This window comes from Austrofundulus limnaeus, unplaced genomic scaffold (assembly GCF_001266775.1).
Source record: "Austrofundulus limnaeus strain Quisiro unplaced genomic scaffold, Austrofundulus_limnaeus-1.0 Scaffold50, whole genome shotgun sequence".
Taxonomy (NCBI): domain Eukaryota; kingdom Metazoa; phylum Chordata; class Actinopteri; order Cyprinodontiformes; family Rivulidae; genus Austrofundulus; species Austrofundulus limnaeus.
In genome coordinates this window covers 445,810-457,062 of record NW_013952452.1, presented here as the reverse complement: position 1 = coordinate 457,062, position 11,253 = coordinate 445,810, and the positions used below count along the sequence as shown (strand labels likewise).

Genomic DNA, 11,253 nt, shown 5'->3' with positions numbered 1-11,253 from the left:
TATATATATATATACATACACACACACATACAAATACCTGGAAGGGGTGTAGTTTAATGGGGTACCATCAAAACTTCTGGTACTTTTTAATGCAGATAAATATGTATATCTCTTTAACTATTGGGTCAGATTAGATTTATCAAATAACTTAACATGCATGATTTTGGTCAGTGGAATACTGGAGTAACAGTAAAAACTCAATTATCCACAGGAACAGSATACAGAAATTAAACAAATATTATGTATTAAGAACCCCTGCACTTATGGTGAAGGTTGCAGCCCAGCAGTGGTAAACATCACCGGACAGTTTTTTTTTCCTGCTACTCTGTATGGAAATATCATACATCTGGTGTGACTGCTGAACTTCAGTTTTCCTTTAACTTCATAGAGACTAAATTATTTCCAAACACTGGGTTTTAATGCAGAAGATTCTCCCTATCTTGGTTGTGTGTTTGCCATGAGTGTCCTTCAGAGAAGTTCATTTCACAACGGGTATTTTAAAAAAAAAATTATTGATTTTTTTCATTATTATTATTATTATTATTTATAATCTATTTATGCCCATATCATGATCCATCAAACACAAATTAGAACCCTCACTCTTGGGTAATGTTCACTCAAACATAATGGTACTACCAAATGACTGTGGCTAATGGGCTTCTCATGGGATTTATATAAAGAAAATCTCCTGTAATTCAGTACTTGTAAAATAGTTTTTCTTTGTACATTCACCTCCCGCTAACATGTTTTTTCTTTCCACTTTTCCCCTTGTTCTTATTTGTGCTCTTGTTTTTTCTTTTCCAACTGATAATCTAAGATAAAAATTTCTGTCCATTTTGCACTCTCTCCTTGAAAACTTTACAGTGGGAGCTGAGCATTAAAAAAAAAAGCCAAATGGAGTGGAGGCAGAACATTCATGACCCCTGAAGAAAAGTGCAACCCCACCCCCTCTTCTTTCAATGCATTTTTATCCGTGTGTTTGTTTAATCTCTGTGTGTGTCTGTGTGTGCTGTCGTCAGTAAAATGAGAACATCCTTTTCATGGCTAATGCAGAAAGGGGTTCAGCGGGGAGTCCAATTCTGAWCTGTTAGAGTAGTCACTTGGAGCTAAATGGACTCCTGTTGTTAACACTTCTGTAGTGTTGCCACAAGACTCGTGTAGCAGGGGTCAGACATGGAGCACACCACTTTTACTGCCTGTTTGTCTCTCTCCATTCCTGAACGCACTTTTCCAAGACTGCTGTCAGTTTTATTTTGGTATTTCCTTTTACCGTTCCATTCCTTTTTAATCAACTCTACTTTCCTCTTTCCTCCAGTCTCATAGGCAAATGTACGCAGATAAAAATTCAAATTTTGCTTGTGCTCATAATTCAGCAACACATACAGTCAGGGTTAGACAGACAGGTAGATTGACTTTCTGTCTGATGCAGTCAGCTGGAAAACACAGTCGACGTTCCCAGCATGACCCACTGAACGATGGGATTAAACCCATCATCTACGTTCTCTGTGGATTTAGGTACACACAGACACACGCACACAAACACTCATTTACACACGGAACCAGCTGTTGTCCTCTCCCTTTACACAGATCTTTCTCTTAACCACAAAATTAAAATAAATACACAGGGTTGAACTGCAACAAACACTAGTCATAAACTGTCACTTGGGTTATGCTTTACCATAAATTGCATGTGGTTAAAAATAAAAATAAACTGTCTTAGAACGATATATCTTAGAAAAATCTGTGGATTTTGCAAGTCAGCCTTTAGCTTTAAGATCTTATGTTGAGAAATGATGCACTGTTCCTGTTTTCATCAGACCTTGAAAATCATGACATCAAGACATTGTGATCAGAGTACAGTAGGTGTTGTTACTGACTCTCAACCACTATCTGGTACTTTTACTGACTTTAAAATATTTTTGTGTTGGCTAGAGTTGATTAGTTGTAGCAGCCTTCATGAGTGGGATTGATTTAGTCTGCGACCTTATTAGATAGTAAAACGCAAAGGTACTCTTGAGGCTTTCATACGTTTTACAACACATTCCTGATCTCCATTAGTTTTTCTTATTAAAATACTGGAAAATCAAACATTTAATGTATATATATTCATATATGAACATCATGTGTCGAAGTCAAGGCCCAACTCCTGTCCAGACCGCCATTGTTTTTTTATTTAATATATTAAGAAAACAGTCTTTATATCAATGGTAAACTTTAAATGAATGATTTAATGCAACAAAATAAACAAATTTAAAAGGTGAAGGATAAAGCCCCTAATTTGTTGGCTTTAAGTAACTGTGGCCCCCTAAGCATTTTAGTTGAAGAGCCCTGTATTAATGTCTCAAAATAAGCTGCTTTAAATTCAGCATTGAGCATAAACTACATCTCCCATAATGCATGTTGATTATAAATGAATTCCATGGAAAAGAGTTCAGAATTCAATACTTAACTCAACAGTGCATGAAACTCACATACTTTTACTTTACTTTGAAAAGTATTTCTGGATTTTTTTATTTCACATAGTATGTCATACACGTAGTACTTTTCAGTGTTTTCAGTGGACRTGTTAAAACACTGTTTCTAAGCATGAAATACCATGTAGAGCTCAGTTATTGATTGTTAGCAGTGCTCAGCCATAACAATGAAACGAGGAGCGTGACATTTCCAGTTTAGTTGAAGTTAAACACAAAACATTAAAAATGATTACAACCAACCCTTTGAGGACCACTCTGAGGTCCATGTGGCCCTCAGTTAAAATGAGTCTGACACCCCTGATTTACATGATCCAGATGTGGTCTCAAACACTAAGTACAAACAAATATTTGACACACATCCTTGTCATTATAGTTGGGATTGAGACAAATCACGTGCAACTTGTGCAAAAGGTCTTTATACAAAGTTGTGGGTTCATTCTCATTAAGTTTGTATTTCAGCATTTCGTATTCTGATGGAGACCTTGGAAACATCCTGCATGTGTGATCCTGTGCTGATAAATGTGTCTGTGTGTCTGTGGTACAGACATCTGAGTGCATAACGGCGATGTAAGCAAAGCAGCCTGCATCTGAGACTGGCCCTCCTTTGAATGATGATCACACACTTGTGTGTTTGGCGTTGCATTGAAACTGCTCCTGATGTGTCAAATCAAAGGAGGACTGGCAAACTCGCCGCTTCCTGCCACAAACTAGTGAGAAATGTCGACAGGATCAAGAAAATGGATAAAGCAGAAATAGGAGCATTTTATGTTTCTTCCTTTTTATTATTATTTTTTTAAGTTGTTGGACTGCATTTTTCATTGCAAACAACTAGGAAAACTACAAGCTGAGTGACAAATTTACAGGAAAATTTTCTGTTAGTGCACTTAGCTGCTGTTCTGATCACAGTGTTGGGGTTTTGAAGCTTCAGGCTGTGTCCAAATTCAGGGAATGGGTTCTGAGATGGACTGGGTCTAAGTGGGCCAGGTCCTTKGTAGAACACAAAGACCAGAAAAAAGTGTCTGTGAATTTGGGCGATCTAGCCTTCAGCTCTCCTGCCCTTACCACGGAACATTTCCTGTAGCCCAGCAAACATTACAGTGCTAACCAGAAGCAAAAATTATCAAAATTAGCTACACATCAATATATTATCAATATCACAAGACAACAAAATTAGCTTAAAGACAGTATTTGAAGAAGTCATGGACCCGCCGTACACATTTATTTTGCCATACCAGCTTGTTTAATTTCTGACAAGAATAATATTAAAACATGTCTATACAAATGACAAAAGCTTTAACAGCACAACCAGTTGAAACTTTTTTAATTTTATACCGTCAGATTTTTATTTAAAACTGTGCTCCTTTCCCTCGCTTGGTCTGCCATTCGGCCCGCAATCTCATGATATATGGTGGGCCAAGAAGGACCCATCGGACCCTTCCCTTATATTGGCGAAAATTGAGTACGCATTTTTTAGCCACTTCGGAGGAGTCTTCGAATTTGGACAGCCTCCGGGGCTGCGCTGTGACGTAAGCGGCTGACAGATTTGGCCTTCAGAGGACCCAGCCTCCGAATTTGGGTAACACTTTCTTTTACGGTACCCTTATTGCCATGCAATTAATAGCTAATAAAAAATGTAATTAAATGTAATTACTACCTTAATACTATGTAATTACGTGGTAATTGGGGAACAATTTTACTATGTAATTGTCTGCAGTAATGTAGCACTTTGGTAATGTATTACAATTCACTATGTAACACCTAAAGAAGTAGTAGGTAATTTGGACAGCTTTAAAGTTATATTTTATTGCAGTTAACCACTAACCCCAAAATTTAGTTGCATTTGTTTGGTTATAAATAGTGTTGAGTTACTATTGAATAGTAGTTTGATTGTAGTTACCTGATAAAGGTAGTTTTACTAACAGTATTTTTGTACCCTAATTACCACGTAATTACATGGTAATAAGGGTACTGTAAAGAAAGTTTTACCTGAATTTGGACACAGTGCCAGTGATAATTACTGAATAATATTTGCAGTTTGAAGTGGTGGGGTGGGGGGTGAAATTAATACCACATGCACCTCCAGTAAATACATTCAGTCAATGCATGACTGATGAATTGTCAGTTTTACGGTAATTTCCACACATGGTAAAATGTAAACCTGGACAATGGTCTGCATCAGAACCCTAACCCCTAACCATTCATGGTTTTATTCTTTTCTTAATCATAATCTGTCAAAATGACACATTCCCATTTTCCTGCTATTAAAAATCATGTTATGACAGAAATTTCTCAACGTGTACTTTCTGCTAATGGCACTTCCATGTGTGTAACAGACTGTCCGTGCCTCGCCATCCATGACACGCAGCACACGTCTCCTTGTTCCACGCAGGTGAAAAAGAAGGTTTCAGAAGTCATTTTGGAAGATTTTCATTTACGCCTGCCTGCCGTGGCAAGTTTAGTTTGTGTCCATCTAAAAGGGTTATAACGCCTTCTCATACAGCATCCCTGCTGTCAGTCTGTCCCTCCGCCTTTTGAACCACCCACAGTCCCATTCTGATCCCACAGCAGGCCCACTCTCATCGAGACAGGACTAGAGACCTCTCCCCTTCCACTCAGTCCAACTCAAGGCTGTAGCCTTTATGTATGTGTGTGTCTATGTGTTTCCTGTTGGTGTTTTGGCCAGTATCTATGTAGCGACACACGAGAGAGAGAGAAAAAAATGGAAAATGCACAAGTGCTAAGTGGAGGTAGAAGTGAGTGGAACAAAGAGAGAGAGAGACAGGAAAAAGCCGAGGTGCAGAGGTATAAATCACTGGAGTACAATGTGTCAGATGAAGGACAAAAACGTCTCCTGCAGCCCCCTGGGGCCCAGACTGAAGGAGTCTGATAGGAAAGATGCAACGGAGGGAGGGGGGGGGGGTGATGAGCTACAGTGAGAAAGGTAGTGAGAGAGTGGTTTATATTAAATCAGAGTTAGAGTTGGATATTTCTCTCACTTTGTTGTATCACCCCAAAAAAACAAAAAAAGTCAATTCATCGCATAAAATGTGGTAAACACATATTTGCTCATGAAACAATTCCTCTGTGACACAAAAGTCTAACTGATTTGATAAAAGCCAAGCACGCTCTTTGACAAGAGAGGCCTTATTTGTTCGCATTGTAGGAAGAAACAAGTTTTATTGCTTTAGCCATCATATTAAAAAGTAGTCATGTAGAGGCTTATTTGAAAACTGAGTTTAATCAAACAAAATGAACCAAAAGTCTCTTGTGAGGCAGAAATAAATGATGGAAGAAACAGTAATATGTGATTGTTCGTTTTAACAGATTTCCACAATACTGACTGCATTCTGAAGTAGTTTAATTAACTGAAACAGATTTTTTTTTGACAAAATAATTATCTGCCTTCAAAAACTATGATGCAACAAACTTGTTTTCTTACTTCAACAAAGGCTCATTTTATGATCAACTCTGCTAAAAGGTTTAAAAACAGTGAGAGTATCATTCTAAAGTTTAGATACGCCTGTCGATATAAAATAAATGAATAAGTATCGGCCTGGTCGACATCCTGGAGCCAACCCAGCGCTCACTGGAAAGATTATTTACCCTGTCAGCTGAGACGTGAGGAGTGGTTGGAGAGCTGTCTCTCTCTGGCAGACAGCAGTAGTAGCGCCGGCACTTATAGGGCTAAGAGGCAGCCGGACTTATAAACACACTATCACATATATGTATCACACACACACACACGGGCTAAACGGGCTAGCTTGACTGATGTGTGCAGATTTTATTTGACATTAATCACCGTCCTCTGTGATGAGTCTTTCCTGTTATCTTCAAAACCACTAGATGTAAACCAAAAGCTTCTTACCTGCAGTGTTGACCTTTTAAAAATGGAGCCAGTAAAAATGTGGGACATCACCTCATTTTGTGGGGTGAAGGACAGTGGATGAATCAATACTGTGCAGTCCCAAAAAATATTAAAAATAAAAAATGGACACCTATAGCCACCATAGAAGAGACCCATGTCACTGTTAATGTGCCTCCTGGGCGCCACCCTGAGCAGTCAGATAAATGTGACCATATTTCCAGAGATTGGAATGGCTGCTTTCAGAGTTGGATGGATGCCGTATCACTAATAACATCAGGTTTGCTTCTAAAACCATTTTTAGTGGGTCCCTTTTAAAAAAATAGCTGGTTCCCAGTCTGCTGTATTCTTTAGTTAACTTGTACCTTCACACAAGCTGTGTTTAGAACACTGGTCACGTGACTATGTCTGCTCGACACTGATGTGCGTACAAACTCTTGTACTAGTGATGTTCACTACTGCCAATTTTCTTTCCCATATTGATACCAAGTGAAATTTGGCTGGTATCAGTGATACTGATCCGAAACTGGTACTTTGTGCTAACACACAATGTGTCTGGTAAAGTAACATTTTTCAAATAACCGCTTTCTAAATAAGACATGACATGGTAATTTGTTTAATTTAAAAAGTATTTCTAACCATAACTTTATATTTGTTTAGCACAATTCTTATTCTAAAGAAATATATTTTTGAACAGTGAATAAAAGTAAGAGAAAACAGTCTAAAAGTTGTTACTTTGTTTATTTTGTAGCATTGTTTGTAGGTTTGCAAGAAAATCCTTGGCCAGAGCTAATCCTGTTTGGGGTGCCTTGGCATAAAAAAATTGGGAGCTAGAATTTAATTACAGTCAGACGAAGCAGATTTTATGTTAAAATGACCTGCTATACATCTACAGACTGATTGACTGACTGAGCATGTACCACTGTGCTTAGGCATTACCCAAGCAGAAGAAAAAGTAATTCCCTCCAACCACATATGATTAAGTCAAGATTTGAATAGTTTAGTTATTTTCCACTACTTTGCTGTTAATGATATACATTATGTGAAATAACTGAAGTATCAAAGTATTGATACTTTGATTTTAGCATCGATTCTAGAACCTATAGTTCTGGTATTGGAAGTATAGATATTTCAGTATCAATCTGCACATCACTATCTTGTACCATTGATTTTGATGGAGCTGTGTTGGTCTAGCTGTGTAAACTTAAAGGGCCAATATTATGTTTTTCTCGGGCATTTAGTTCAATTCTATACCACAGTAAGTAAATAAGTAACTTTGTCACCTTCAGTTGTKAAGAAAATGCTGTTTATATGTATAAATCAAAAATTAATTTGATTTTACATCACAGCCATTTCTAAACACCTTGAAATTGGCCTCTTGTCTCTTTAAGAACCTCCCACCGATTCCGTCACGCCCATTTCTGCACGTCATATCAGCTATAGTCTTAATATAGTCTTTTCATTAGTCCTGATGTGTAAAAATAATATCAAATACTAAAATTCACTGTATTTTTAGTTTTATAATGTCCCCGCCACTGGAAGTAAAAGTTCCCGAAAAGGCCTCGGAAAGGCCCACGGACCACCAATTGATAATCACAGTTGTAGCTTGTTTTGCAGCTCTGGACACATTTTATTAGGCTCTTTTGATCGTAAAGGTTGCAGACCCTTGATTTAGATGGTACCACTAAATGAGTTACAGTATGTCTTACTTCATAAAATAAATAAATAAATAAATAAATAAATAAATAAATAAATGTCAGAACTGCTTTTATTATGGCACACTGTGGAGTTAGGACCTCACTGTGTTACTTGGATCTTCTCTGAGCATGTGCTCTACATATGTATTTACTCAGTCCCTACACGTTCCTTCTGTGATTCCTGTACTTTCATCYACTCTGTCTTTTAACTCAAGCATTACAGCAACACTCTGTTTCTCTTCCTCCCACTTTCTATTTCTTTTTCCAACACGAAGCCACAAGACCTGAGTCAGCAGTCTGTTCCCTCTGAGTACAAGTCTGTTGCACTCCTGCTGTTGGATCGCTTACCGGAAAGGGCTCCTACTGTTCAGTAAGGAGTCCGGAGTTATGATTCAGATGATGATGCATGGGGTACCCCACAGTCTGTCCACTTCTATTCATTACTCCTGCAGTTTGTGTGTTGACGCCTGCCTGTTTCTGTGTTCACATTAACAGAATCTGAACCGAACAAAGGCACACTTGTCTTTGGAAAATCACTCCGAAGCACATAAAGTGCTTTTTTTCAGTTTGTTTCATGGTGCAGACCTACATCACTGACGAAATAGAAATTCAAAGCCTTTAATTCTTTAAATGGATGTTTAACACCTACAGCATTTCATCACAGTCATCATCTTGTAAGTAGAGTTAAATTTTACAAAACCTGTCTCTGATTCTCAGCTTCTACCTTTGAAAAACTATCTGAAAAAGGTGACTGGTTTTTTATTTTTTATTTTTTGTGTTTTAGTTGATTTAAGATTTGTTTTTTTTTTCAAACACAGAAAAATACTTATACATCCCTAAAAAAATGTAGTTTATATGTTTTAGTAGAGATTTCCACACTTCATCCTAAAAAAATGACAATAAAAATGAGTCTGTCTTTTTCCAAATCAGCCAGCTTTAAATTACATCATGTCTCTTTTTTTATTTGTATTTTTAACACCTTCCCACTCATGGAGGTTGGGATGCATATGCATGTACAGACCACGTGCACAAAGCTTGCATACAGATGAAGGCTGCAGGCTGTTTGGTTAGGATTTGATCACCTTGCACACAGTGTGTGTATATATACACACACACACACACACACACACACACACACACACACACACACACACACAATAAAACGTGTCTGTGAGCATGTGTGCAATAAATCCTGCTATTTCCCCTCCAACAAAATGATAATTCAGTTGGAAACAAATGATGAAATGGCCTGTTTGACCCGAGTACAGCGCGGTGCCTCAGAGCAGAGTTCAAATGTCAACCGTCTAGACCAGAGGCTTTGAACCTCAGAGACCGGCGAACAAAAAGTCAGAAGGTTTTCACCTATGAGGAGAAACGGCGCTCTCAGCAAATGAGTTGAATTTAAAAGAGGGATAGAGTTTGAAGCAAATGTATGAAAAGTGTGAAAAGTGATGCTTAAACAAGAAACAGAATGTAGTGAGCAAACACAGTTTCTCTTTATTGTTCTTAAAAACTAATCCTTGTGATCATTTTCTAAAAGCAACCAATCAAAATATTTCAGATTCTTCTTTTTGTTTTTGTGGCTAAACTTGAGTCTCCTCTGGCTTAGCAGATTTCTGTACATATATAATATTTATTCATTTTGGTTTATTTCACAGATTTTTGTCATTTTATTTAGCTTCTTATTCATGCATTGTCTTTAAATGTATTTCATTCTTCTTACTGGTATTACCAAGAGATGAAAACCATCTTTCATAGCCAGTAAACATAATATATATGCTGTTTATTTATTGATTGAAAAGCAGTTTTGCCTATTTTTGTGTTCTCTCTCAACCTTAATTGTTCGAATTTGTCACAATAACTGAGGAATTTTAGGGGTCGTTTTTGCCTTTTTTTTTTTTCCTTTTTTTTTCACGTAGGTGCATTTGTCTGTGTAATTAGAAAAAACAAAGGTTCTGTCATTCAAAGCACATTTATACAGATCAAACAACAATTTTTCAGGTTAAAAGACAGTTTTATCACAGATCCACCATTTTATATTATTATTAATGTGTTTCATTTGGTTTCTTATGACCTTGTTAAAATAATTGTTTATTGATCTTACCAATAACACATTACTATGGATTTGTCCTTTTACATGAGAGAGTAGCTGTATTTTTGCAAAGAAAAAGCAATGATTTGCTGAAGTTGAAAAGTAAAATAATTATTTAGAAGAAAATAAAAGCRGATAAAGTGATGGATTTGTTGTTATTGCAACGATTTTATGAGAAGTTTCAGTTCAGATCTTTTGAAGCAGGATTCTCTGGAAAGGGTTTGATATTTTTAACCTCAGCATGTTGTGGATAGAGTTTTGGACAAACTCAGGTTAGAGAAAAATAACCTAATTCAGTCTTGATTGAAAATAAACTGCTGTCATCTTAAAACAACTCCATTCTGACAACTATCAAAGATTGAAGCAAATACTGTTTCAAAACATAACTGTCAAAATATCATTACATGGTTCTTCAGACTATAAGGATAATATTTCTGAAGGCTACAGTTAAACTGTTGCACATGCATTTCTTTATTTTCTTTCAATTTTGCCTTTTTATTTTCTCTTTGCCAGAAATGCATAAAGTCAAGCTTTAGCCTAATTCACAGGTCGATTTGTATACAATAACTTACAAAAAGCAATTCGCGTTATTTTTTGACACAACCATGTTTTCCTATTTTGTTGGTTTCTGAGACCTGCAGTGGTTTTATTTCTGCTCATAAAGATCAAACATTTTAGCTTCATCTTTTTTTGCTGGCCATTGGTTGATTTTACTGCTGTGAGTCAAGAAATCAACTTCAGAATGATTTGAGCTGCAGATGATGGACACGTGGAGAAAAATGATGAGGTAGCGTGGAAGAAGCAGGAAGAGAATTATCTTTGTGGCAACTTGTCAATAAAACAAAAACTGTGGCGTATTGGAACCAGATGAGACATTATTGTGATCTGTAGGCACAGAGGTTTGCTTTGAAGTGAAGCTGACTTACCAAAGCATGGAGGCTTTGTAGCAGTCACCAAACAGCTTGTGGGTATTTCTTTTGGTTTGTCCTGATGCATCTCAGTAATCCAGGTAAAAAATCAAAAGGAAAAAAATTGTATAGGTCCTCTGGATGGGTTCTTCTTTAATGAAACGTTTCGTCTCTCTTCCAAGAGACTTCTTCAGTCTGAGAGTTTCAGTCAAAATTCAGG

General features: G+C 37.0%; 1 pseudogene; it reads left to right on the top strand.

The window, feature by feature from the left end:
* LOC106517549 (dipeptidyl peptidase 4-like) overlaps positions 1-11,253 on the top strand; it is a 51,749-nt pseudogene that overhangs the window by 37,778 nt on the left and 2,718 nt on the right.